Below are 11,167 nucleotides of genomic sequence, written 5' to 3'. Positions count from 1 at the left end.
TACTTATTAGAGAAATGTAAATCACAATGATAATGAGGTAGCATTGCACACTGGTCAGAATGGCCATCATCAAAAAGTATAAATAATAGGCATTCCCACTGTGATGCAATGTAATGATCTGTCTCTGCGGCTTTGCAGGTTTGATCCCTGGCCCGGGAAATTCCGTATGCTGTGGGCAAGGCAAAAAAAAAAAAAAAGAAAAAAAGAAAAAAGAAATAAAAGTATACAGACTGAAAGGGAAGAAGTAAAATTGTTTTTCTAAAGGAATCAACAAGAAGCCTACTAGAACTAATAGATGAATTTAGCAAAATTGCAGAATACAGGTCTATATGCAGAAATAAACTGTATTTCTATATACTAGCAGCAAACAACCAGAATATGAAATTTTTAAAAATACCATTCATAGAAAACATTAAAAATATGTAATACATAGGAATAAATTTAACAAAAGAAGTACAAGATCTGTACATTGAAAACTATAAAATATTGCTGAGCGAAATTAAGGATGACCTAAGTAATTGCAAACACATACCTTGCTCATGGGTCAGAAGAATCAGTAATTAAGATGCTCCTTTCCAAATTGATTTATAGATTCTATGCAATCCCAGTGAAAATCTCAGCAGGAATTTCTGTGGAGATTTCCAGGTGGATTCTGAAATTTATATGGAAATGTAAATAAATAAAATAGCCAACAATTTTGAAAGAAAAAGTTGGAAGTTTTACAATGTCGTATATTAAGACCTATTATAAAGCAATAGTAATCAAGATAATGTGGTATTGACATAAAAATAAAATAATAGACTAGTAAAACAGAATAGAGTCCAGAAATAGACAAACATAATATGCCTAATTGATTTTTGACAGTTTCCAAATCAATTCAATGGAAGAAGGAATAATCTGAAAAAATGGTGCTGAATAATTGAATATCCATATGTGGGGGGAAAGTGAACTAGTTCTTTATACCCCATTTATATATGTAAGAGTTAAAACTATAAAACTTCTAGGAAAAAACATAGGAGAAAATCTTAGAGACTTTGGGTTAGACAATGATTTCTTCTATAGAAAGGCCCACAAAACCCCAAATTATAAAGAAAAAATTTATAAAATAGATATCATTAAAAACTTCTGCTCCTTTTTTTTGGCTGCACCCGCAGCATATGGAAGTTCCCAGGCTAAGGACTGAACCCGAGGCACAGCCGTGACCCATGATGCTGTAGTGACAACACTGGATCCTTAATCTGCTGTGCCACAGGGGAACTCCAAAATTTTTGCTCTTTAAAAGACACGACTGAGGAGTTCCCGTCGTGGCTCAGCGGTTAATGAATCCGGCTAAGAACCATGAGGTTTCGGGTTCGATCCCTGGTCTTGTTCAATGGGTTAAGGATCTGGGGTTGCCGTGAGCTATGGTGTAGGTTGCAGACACGGCTCGGATCCCGCGTTGCTGTGGCTCTGGCATAGGCTGGCAGCTGCAGCTCCGATTCGACCCCTAGCCTGGGAACCTCCATATGCCGCAGGTGCGTCCCTAAAAAAGGCAAAAAGACAAAAAAAAAAGACACCACTGAAGGGGAAGGATCAAGATGGCAGAGGAGTAAGACGTCACAAACACATCAAAAAAATACATCTACATGTAAAACGATTCACACAGACTATCTACTGAACGCTGACACAAGAGCTTAGACCTTCAAAGAGGGCAATAAACTCGACATAACTGGGTGGAAGGAAGGAAAAAAAGAGAGAGAGAAAAGGAATCAGGATGTAACTAGCACTTCTGAGAGGGAGCTGTGAAAGAGAAAAGGAATCCACACCCTGGGAAGCCACCTGACTGACGGGGAGATCAGCCGAGCCGGAAGGACCTCAAAGTCGCCAAGAAAACCGCAGCTGCTGGACTGAGGAGGAGTGAGAACCGCACAGATCATCTGCACCAGCACCCGGACACCACAGTCTGAGACACTCGGCAGGGGCTGGGTGCTGAGACTCAGGTCAGTTCCAGGGAGAGGGTTAGATTTGGCTGTGTAGGGACAGCCTGAGGGGCTAAGGAGCATTGTGCCAGGGTCGGGGGAGTGGAACTCCATTGTACGGGGAATCTGGGAGGAAGTCTGGGCCCGCAGGAGAAGCAAGGCGCCATTGTTGGGGAGGGCCAGAGCAGGAGGGGGCGGACCGCCTTAGGAATCTCCCTGCGCATGCGCTGGCTTTCAGAGGGTGAGGGTCTCTGGTGCAGGCCACAGTTGCAAGAAGCCACTTGCTCAGGCTAAGGGGAGATCAGGGTGCTTCTTATGTCAGCTAAGGGCAGGGGGTGCTAAGTGTGATGTGGTGCCTCTTGCGTGATCTACAGGTTGCAGGGATGGACTGAGGGTCTCAGAAGCCAGAGGGAGGTGTGGCCTGCCGGCGGTGGGGGCCTGGAGTGGGCTCCACCTGTGGCCTCAATCACCTCAGGGGTCAGCAAAAAAAGAGGGCACTGCAACTGAGCACAACCCATTGTTGCTCTCACTCCCCTGGAAACATACCTGCCCTACTGCTGTCACTGCCAAATGCTCTGGGCAGTGCCCACATGCTTGATCACTGTCCCTCCCTGAGACCCTGCAACTAGGAGAAGCTGGTACAGCACCTCCTATGTGGGCTAAGTGGAAGGGGTGCTTCTTGCATGGTCTACGGGTGGCGGGGGCAAACCACCGTAATTATCTCTGACTCCAGAGGTGGGCATGGCCCGCCACCACTAGGGGTCTGTGAACTGGCACCACTTGTAGCCCCAGTCACCTCAGAGGGCACCACAGAAGAGGGCATTGTGACCGAACACCACCTGTTGTTGCTCTTGCACCCCTGGGAACACACCCGCCCTGCTGCTGCCACTGCCAAACCCTTGGGGCATTGCCCACACACTTGACCACTGTTTCTTCCCAGGACCCTGCAACTAGGAGCAGCTAGTGCAGCACCTCCTGCATGGTCTAAGTGGCACAGGGTACTTCTTGCATGGTCTATAGGTGGCAGGGGCAAACCACAGTTATCACTGACTCCAGAGGTGGGCGTGGCCCGCTACCACTAGGGGTCCCTGAACAGGCACCACTCGTAGCCCCAACCACCTCAGAAGGCACCGCAGAGAAGGACATTGTGACCGAACACCACCTGTTGTTGCTCTTGCACCCCTGGGAACACACCCACCCTGCTGCTGCCACTGCCAAACACTCTAGGCAGTGCCCACATGCTTGATCACTGTTGCTTCTCAGGACCCTGCAACTAGGAGCAGCTAATGCAGCACCTCCTTCATGGGCTAAGTGGCATGGGGTACTTCTTGCGTGGTCTGCAGGTGGTGGCAAACCACCACAGTTATCTCTGACTCCAGAGGTGGGTGTGGCCCACTGCCACTGGAGGTCTCTGAACAGGAACCGCTTGCAGCCCCAACCACTTCAGAGGACACCGCAGAGAAGGACATTGTGACTGAACACCACCTGTTGCTCTCACTACCCTGGGAGCCCACCCACCCTGCTGCTGCCACTGCCAAACGCTCTAGGCAGTGCCCGGATGCTTGCTCACTGTCCCTTCCTGGGAACATACAACTAGGACTAGCCTGTGCAGCTCTCCGGTGTGGGCTAAGTGGGACGGGGTGCTTTTCACGTGGTCTACAGGTGGCGGGGCAAACTACCACAGTTATCACTGACTCTAAAGGGGGGCATGGCCCGCTACCACTAGGGGTTCCTGAATAGGCACCACTTGCAGCCCCAGTCACCTCAGAGGAGGACATTGTGATCAAACAATACCTGTTGTTGCTCTCACTCCCTTGGGAACTTACACACCCTGCTGTGCTACTGCCAAATGCTCTGGGCACTTTGTAAATCTGCCTAAGTCTCATTACCACTTCCTGGGCCCTGCAACTAGGAATAGCCTGCGCCACCTTCCTGCAGGTCCTTGCTACTGTTAAAGAGTCCAGCAACCAGGCACTGACTACTAGCCCTACCCATGGCCTCCTTCTCCCTGGAAACACACTCAGCACCCTAGGGATAACAGCCTGCACACATCAAAGAAAGAGACAGCAAATATCCAAACTCCCATGCCAAAAAATAGTAACTCCCCCCAAATGCAAAGGGTGCTCTTGCACAGAAGTAGCCCTCCAAGACTACAGTTTGGCTTACCTAAGCTCACAGAAAAAGAAAACCAGGAGTTCCCATTGTGGCTCAATGGTTAACGAATCCGACTAGGAACCATGACGTTGCAGGTTCGATCCCTGGCCTTGCTCAGTGGGTTAAGGATCCAGCGTTGCCATGAGCTGTGGTGTAGTTCGCAGACGTGGCTTGGATCCCGAGTTGCCGTGGCTCTGGCGTAGGCTGGTGGCTACAGCTCCAGTTAGACCCCTAGCCTGATATGCCACAGGAACAGCCCTAGAAAAGACAAAAAAAAAAAAAAAAAAAAAGAAAAAAGAAAACCATAAGCAAGTGAAGAAGCTCCGGAACCATTCCCAGTTAAAAGAACAGAATTCACATGAAGCAGCGAACAATGAAACAGACCTCTGCAGTTTGACAGACACTGAGTTCAAAAGGGAGGTAGTGAAAATACTGAAGAAATTAAGGCTGAATATCAAGGAATAAGAGCAGATATGAACAGTAATGCAGATTACTTCTGAAAGGAACTAGAAAATATAACAAGGAACATAGAAAAAATAGAAAATTCATTTGCAGGAGTTCCTGTTGTGGCCAAACAGAAACGAATCTGACTAGGAACCATGAGGTTGCAGGTTTGATCCCTGGCCTTGCTCAATGGGTTAAGGATATGGCATTGCCATGGGCTGTGATATAGGTCACAGATGTGGCTCAGATCCTGTGTTGCTGTGGCTGTGGTGTAGGCCGGCAGATGTAGCTCTGATTTGACACCTGCCCAGGAACTTTCATATACCATGGATGCAGCCATAAAAAGCAAACAAACAAACAAACAAAAAAAACGAAAAACAAAAAACGGAGTTCCCATGATGGCACAGTGGAAACGAATCCGACTAGGAAGGAATCATGACGTTTCGGGTTTGATCCCTGGCCTTGATCAGTGGGTTAAGGATCCAGCATTGCCGTCAGCTGTGGTGTAGGTCACAGATGCTGCTCAGATCCAGCATTGCTGTGGCTGTGGTGTAGGCCGGGAGCTACAGCTCCAATTACACCCCTAGTCTGGGAACATCCATATGCCATAGGTATGACCCTAAAAACCAAAAAAAAAAAAAAAAAAAAAGGAAAGAAAGAAAATTAATTTGCAGAGACGCAAACTGAGCTAAAGCACTACAGAGCAGAATGAATAATGCAGAGGAAAGAATTAGTGACTTGGAAGATATAATAATGGAAATCACCCAGTCAGGAGAGCACAGAAAAAACTAAATGAAAAAACATAAAAGCAATATAAGAGACCTATGGGATAATATAAAGTGGGCCAATCTATGCGTAATAGGAATTCCAGAAGGAGAAGAAAAAGAAAAGGGGTTGAAAATATATTTGAAGAATTTAACTCTGAAAACTTTCCAAAGCTAAAGGAAACTGATACAGGAAGCACAGAGGGCCCCAAACAAGTTGAACCCAAATAGCCCACACCAATACATATTATAATAAAAATGGCAAAACTTAAAGAGAGGATTCTAAAGGCAGAAAGAGAAAAACAAAGCATTAATTATGAGGAGACCCCATAAGGCTATCAGCTGATTTTCTACGCAAACACTACAGGCCAGAAAAGAGCAGTAACATATACTCAAAATTCTAAAAGGAAAAAATTTGCAACCTAGAAATACTCTATCCAGCAAGAATATCATTTAAAATAGAAGGGAAATATAGAATTTCTCCAACAAACAAAAGCTAAAAGAGTACAGCAATACTAAACCCATTCTAAAAGAAATACTGAGAGGGCCTCTCTAAATAAAAGTAAGAAGAAGGATGGGGGAAACCAAGAGCTGTTCTTTGAAAAAGGTAAACAAAATTGACAAACCCCTGGCTAGACTCACTAAGAAGAGGAGAGAAAGAACCCAAATAAACAAAATTAGAAATGAAAAAGGAGAAATCACAACAGATACTGTAGAAATACAAAAAAACCCATAAGAGAATACTATGAAAAATTATATGCCAACAAATTTGACAATCCAGAAGAAATGGACAACTTTCTAGAGATTTACAGCCTGCCAAAACTGAACCAAGAGAAATAGATCAACTGAACTGACTGATCACTAGAAATGAAATTGAATATGTCATAAAAACACTCCCTACAAATAAAAGTCCAGGCCAGAAGGTTTCACAGGCGAATTCTACCAAAACTACAAAGAGGAACTTATACCTTTAGTCCTTAAACTTTTCCAAAAGGTTGAAGAAGAAGGGACACTCCCAAAGACACTCTATGATGCCACCATCACCCTAATACCAAAACCGGACAAAGATACCATGAAAAAAGAAAACTATAGGTCAATATCTCTGATGAATATAGACGCAAAAATTCTCAACAAAATTTTAGCCAACTGAATCCAACAACACATAAAAAAGATCATACACCATGACCAAATGGAATTCATCCATGTCACAAGGATGGTTCAACATATGCAAATAAATTAAAGTCATACACCACATTAAAAAAAGTCAATAACCACATGATCATCTCAATAGATGCAGAGAAAGCATCAACAAAGTCCAAATCCATTCATAATCAAAACTCTTACCAAAGTGGGTATTGAGGGAACATACCTTAGCATAATAAAAAGCCATTTGTGACAAACCCACAGCAAATATAATACTCAATGGAGAAAAGCTGAAAGCCTTCCCACTAAAATCTGGAACAAGACAAGGATGCCCCACTCTCACCACTTTTATTCAACATAGTATTGGAAGTCCTAGCCACAGCAATCAGACAAACAAAATAAATAAAATGTATTGAAATTGGAAGAGAAGAAGTAAAATTGTCACTGTATGCAGATGACATGATGCTATATATAGAAAACCCTAAGGACAACCCCAAAACTACTCAAACTGATCAACAATTCAGCAATGTAGTAGAATATAAGATTAACATTCAGAAATCAGTCACATCTCTGCATACTAATAATGAAATAGTAGAAAAGGAATACAAAAATACAATACCTTTTAAAATTGCACCCCAAAAACAAATACTTGGGAATAAACCTGACCAAGGAGGTGAAGACTTATACGCAGAGAACTATAAAACATTAATCAAGGAAATTGAGAGGATTCAAAGAAATGGAAGATATTCCATGCTCCTGGGCTAGAAAAATTAATATTGTAAAAATGGCCATACTACCCAAAGCAATCTACAGATTCAATACAACCCCTATCAAATTATCCATGACATTTTTCACAGGACTAGAACAAACAATCCAGAAATTTATGTGGAACCACAAAGAGCCAGAATTGCCAAAGCAATCCTGAGGAACAAAACCAAGCAGGAGGCATAACTCTCCCAGACTTCAGACATTACAGAGACAGTGTGGTACTGGTACCAAAAAACAGACATACAGACCAATGTAACAGAATAGAAACCCAAAATAAACCCAAACACCTATGGTCAATTAATCTTCAACAAAGGAAGCGAGAATATAAAATGGGGGGGGGGGAAACGGTCTTTTCAGCAAGTGGTACAGGGAAAACTGGATAGCCTCATGTAAATCAATGAAACTAGAACACACCCTCACACTATGCAAAAAAATAAACACAAAATGGCTTAAAGACTTAAACGTAAGACAAGACACCATCAAACTCCTAGAAGAGAATATAGGCAAAACATTCTCTGACATCAACCATACCAATGTTTTCTCAGGTCAGTCTCCCAAAGCAACAGAATTAAAAGCAAAAATAAACCAATGGAAGCTTTGTGTGTGTGTGTGTGTGTGTGTGTGTGTCTTTTTGCCTTTCTAGGGCCGTTCTCTCGGCATATGGAGGTTCCTATACCAGAGCCACAGCAATGTGGGATCCCAAGCCACATCTGCGACTACACCACAGCTCACCGGCAACGCCAGATCCTTAACCCACTGAGCGAGGCCAGGGATCGAACCCGAAACCTCATAGTTCCTACTCAGATTCGTTAACCACTGCGCCAATAGCAAAGGAAACCAAAAGAAAACAAAAGACAACTAGCAGATGGGAGAAAATAGCTTCAAATGATGCAACTGACAAGGGATTAATCTCTAAAATATACAAACAACATATACAATGCAACAGCAAAAAAGCCAATAACTCAATTGAAAATGGGCAAAAGGCCTGAATAGACATTTCTCCAAAGAAGATATACAGATGGCCTACAAGCACATGAAAAAATGCTCAACATCACTAGTTATCAGAGAAATGCAATCAAAACTACTAGAAGGTACCACCTCACACCAGTCAGAATGGTCATCATTTATAAGTCCACAAATAACAAATGCTGGAGAGGGTGTGGAGAAACGGAACTCTCCTGCACTGTTGGTGGGAATGTAAATTGGTACAACCACTATGGAAACAGTATGGTACCTTAGAAAACTATGTATAGATCTACCATATGACCCAGCAATCCCACTCTTTGGGCATATATATGGACAAAACTTTCCTTGAAAAATACGCATGTACCCATGTGTTCATTGCAGCACTATTCACAATAGCCAAGACATGGAAAAAAACCCAAATGTCCACCAACAGATGATTGGATTAAGAAGATGTGGTATATATACACAATGGAATACTACTCAGCCGTAAAAAAGAACAAAATAATGCCATTTGCAGCAACCTGGATGGAACTAGAGACTCATCCTGAGTGAAGTAAGTCAGAAAGAGAAAGCAAATACCATATGCTATCACTTATATCTGGAATCTAATATATGGCACAGATGAACCTTTCCACAGAAAAGAAAATCATGGACTTGGAGAATAGACTTGTGGTTGACAAGGGGGAGGGGGAAGGAGTGGGATGGACTGGGAATTTGGGGTTAACAGATGCAAAATATTGCCTTCGAAATGAATAAGCAATGAGATCTTGTTGCATAGCACTGGACTATGTCTGGTCACTTGTGATGGAGCATGACAATGTGAGAAAAAAATGTACGTGTGTGTGTGTGTGTGTGTGTGTGTGTGTGTGGTGTGTGTGTGGTGTGTGACTGGCCACCTTACTGTACAGTAGAAAATTGACAGAACACTGTAAACCAGCTATAATGGAAAAAAAAATCATTAAATAATAAATAAATAAATAAAAAGAAAAATAATAAATAAAAGACACTACTAAGAAAATGAAAAGTCAGGCTACAAAGTGGGCGAAAATATTTGCAAAACAAAGCCAATTAAGAATTTGTATTCAGGAGTTCCTGTCTGGCTCAGTGGTTAATGAATCTGACTAGGAACATGAGGTTGAGGGTTATCCCTGGCCTCATCAGTGGTTAAAGATCCAGCATTGCCGTGAGCTGTGCTGTAGGTCGAAGACTTGGCTTGGATCCGTGCTGCTACATAGGCCGGTGGTACAGCTCCGATTAGACCCTGGCCTGGAAACTCCATATGCGTGGGTGTGACCTAAAAAGCGAAAAAAAAAAAAAAAAAATTTGTATTCAGAGCATACTAATAACTCTTACAATTCAATAAGACAATAAACTTTTTTCTGCTTTTAGGGCTACACTGTGGCGTATGGTGGTTCCTAAGCTAGGGGTTAAATTGGAGCTACAGCTGCTGGCCTACATCTCAGCCACAGCAACCTGGGCTCCAAGCTGCATCTGCGACCTACACCCAGCTCCATCAATGCCAGATCCTTAACCAATAAGTGAGGCCAGGGATCAAACCCGCAACCTCATGGTTCCTAGTTGGATTCGTTTCCACTGTACCACGATGGGAACTCTGACAATCAAATTCTTAAATGGACAAAATATTTGAAGAGACACTTCTCCCCCCAAAAATAAAGATTACAATAAGCTCATGAAAAGATTTTCATCATTAATTCATCAAGGAAATGAAAATTAAAGGCAAAATGAGATACTTCTATATACCCATTGAAATGCTTAAAATGAAACATAGGCTATGATAAGAGTTGGTAGAAGAACTGGAACTTTCATAGTGTGGTTTGCAATACAAATGATAAATCTACTTTGGAAAGTGGTTTGCTAATTGTTTAAAAACTTAAAATTATATCTCTCACGTGACCCAGCCACTCCAGTACGATGTTTTTACTCAAGAGAAATGAAAGCATATAACCACAACAAAACTTATACACAAAGTTTATAGCAGCTGAATTTGTAATTGCCCCATTGGAAACAACCCATAGTCCATCAATCGGTGAATGATAGGAAATGGTAGTAATCATACTGGAAACAGTATATATCAGTATAAAGGAATGAACTATTGAATAGGCAACAACATAGATGGACATTAAAATCCTCATGCCTGGAGTTTTGTGGTGCAATGGTAATGAGGATAGGCTCAATGTAATATAATAATAATATAATAATAAAATAAAATGTTCATGCTGAATGAGAAAGCTAGATAAGTGTATACTGTATTCTGTTATGGCTCAGTGGTAACGAACCTGACTAGTATCCATGAGGATGTGGGACTGGACCCTGGCTTGCTCAGTGGGTTAAATACGGTGTTGCCGTGAGCTTTGGTGTAGGTTGCAGTCACAGCTCGGATCCCACATTGCTGTGGCTGTGGATAGGCCAGCAGCTGTAGCTCAATTATAGTTGGGAATTCCATATGCCAAGTATGGCCTAAAGTCTAAAAAAAAAAAGAGAGAGAGAGAAGAGAGAGAGAGAGATGTTATGTATACAGTATTTCATTGATATAATATCTATATGGCAGAAATCAGTCAGTGTTTGTGGGGCAGGAGTCAAGAGAGGATGATGACAAAGAGACAGGAAACTCTAGAGCGATGGAATCTATATCTGATTGTGGTAATGGTTCAAGTTGTGTGCAGAGTTCCCGTGTGGCGAGTGGTTACGAATCCCTAGGAACATGAGGTTGCGGGTTGATCCCTGGCCTTGCTCAGTGGGTTAACATCCAAGAAAAGCAAAAAAAAGTTGTGTGATATGTATGCCATATTACTTATTATTGCAACTTCTGTATGTGAGGATACATAATAAAACTATATGATTTGATACCAGTATTAACATTAATGCTTACTTACCAGAAATAGTTAGATTTAAATAAGTTCTAATAGGCCTGCAATTGGTTTCTGCAAATTGCTTACCTGCAAAATTGTA

The sequence above is a fragment of the Sus scrofa genome, chromosome 7 (assembly GCF_000003025.6).
Source record: "Sus scrofa isolate TJ Tabasco breed Duroc chromosome 7, Sscrofa11.1, whole genome shotgun sequence".
In the NCBI taxonomy this organism is placed as follows: Eukaryota; Metazoa; Chordata; class Mammalia; order Artiodactyla; family Suidae; genus Sus; species Sus scrofa.
The sequence above is the reverse complement of the archived record's forward strand: the minus strand, read 5'-3'. Positions refer to the sequence as shown.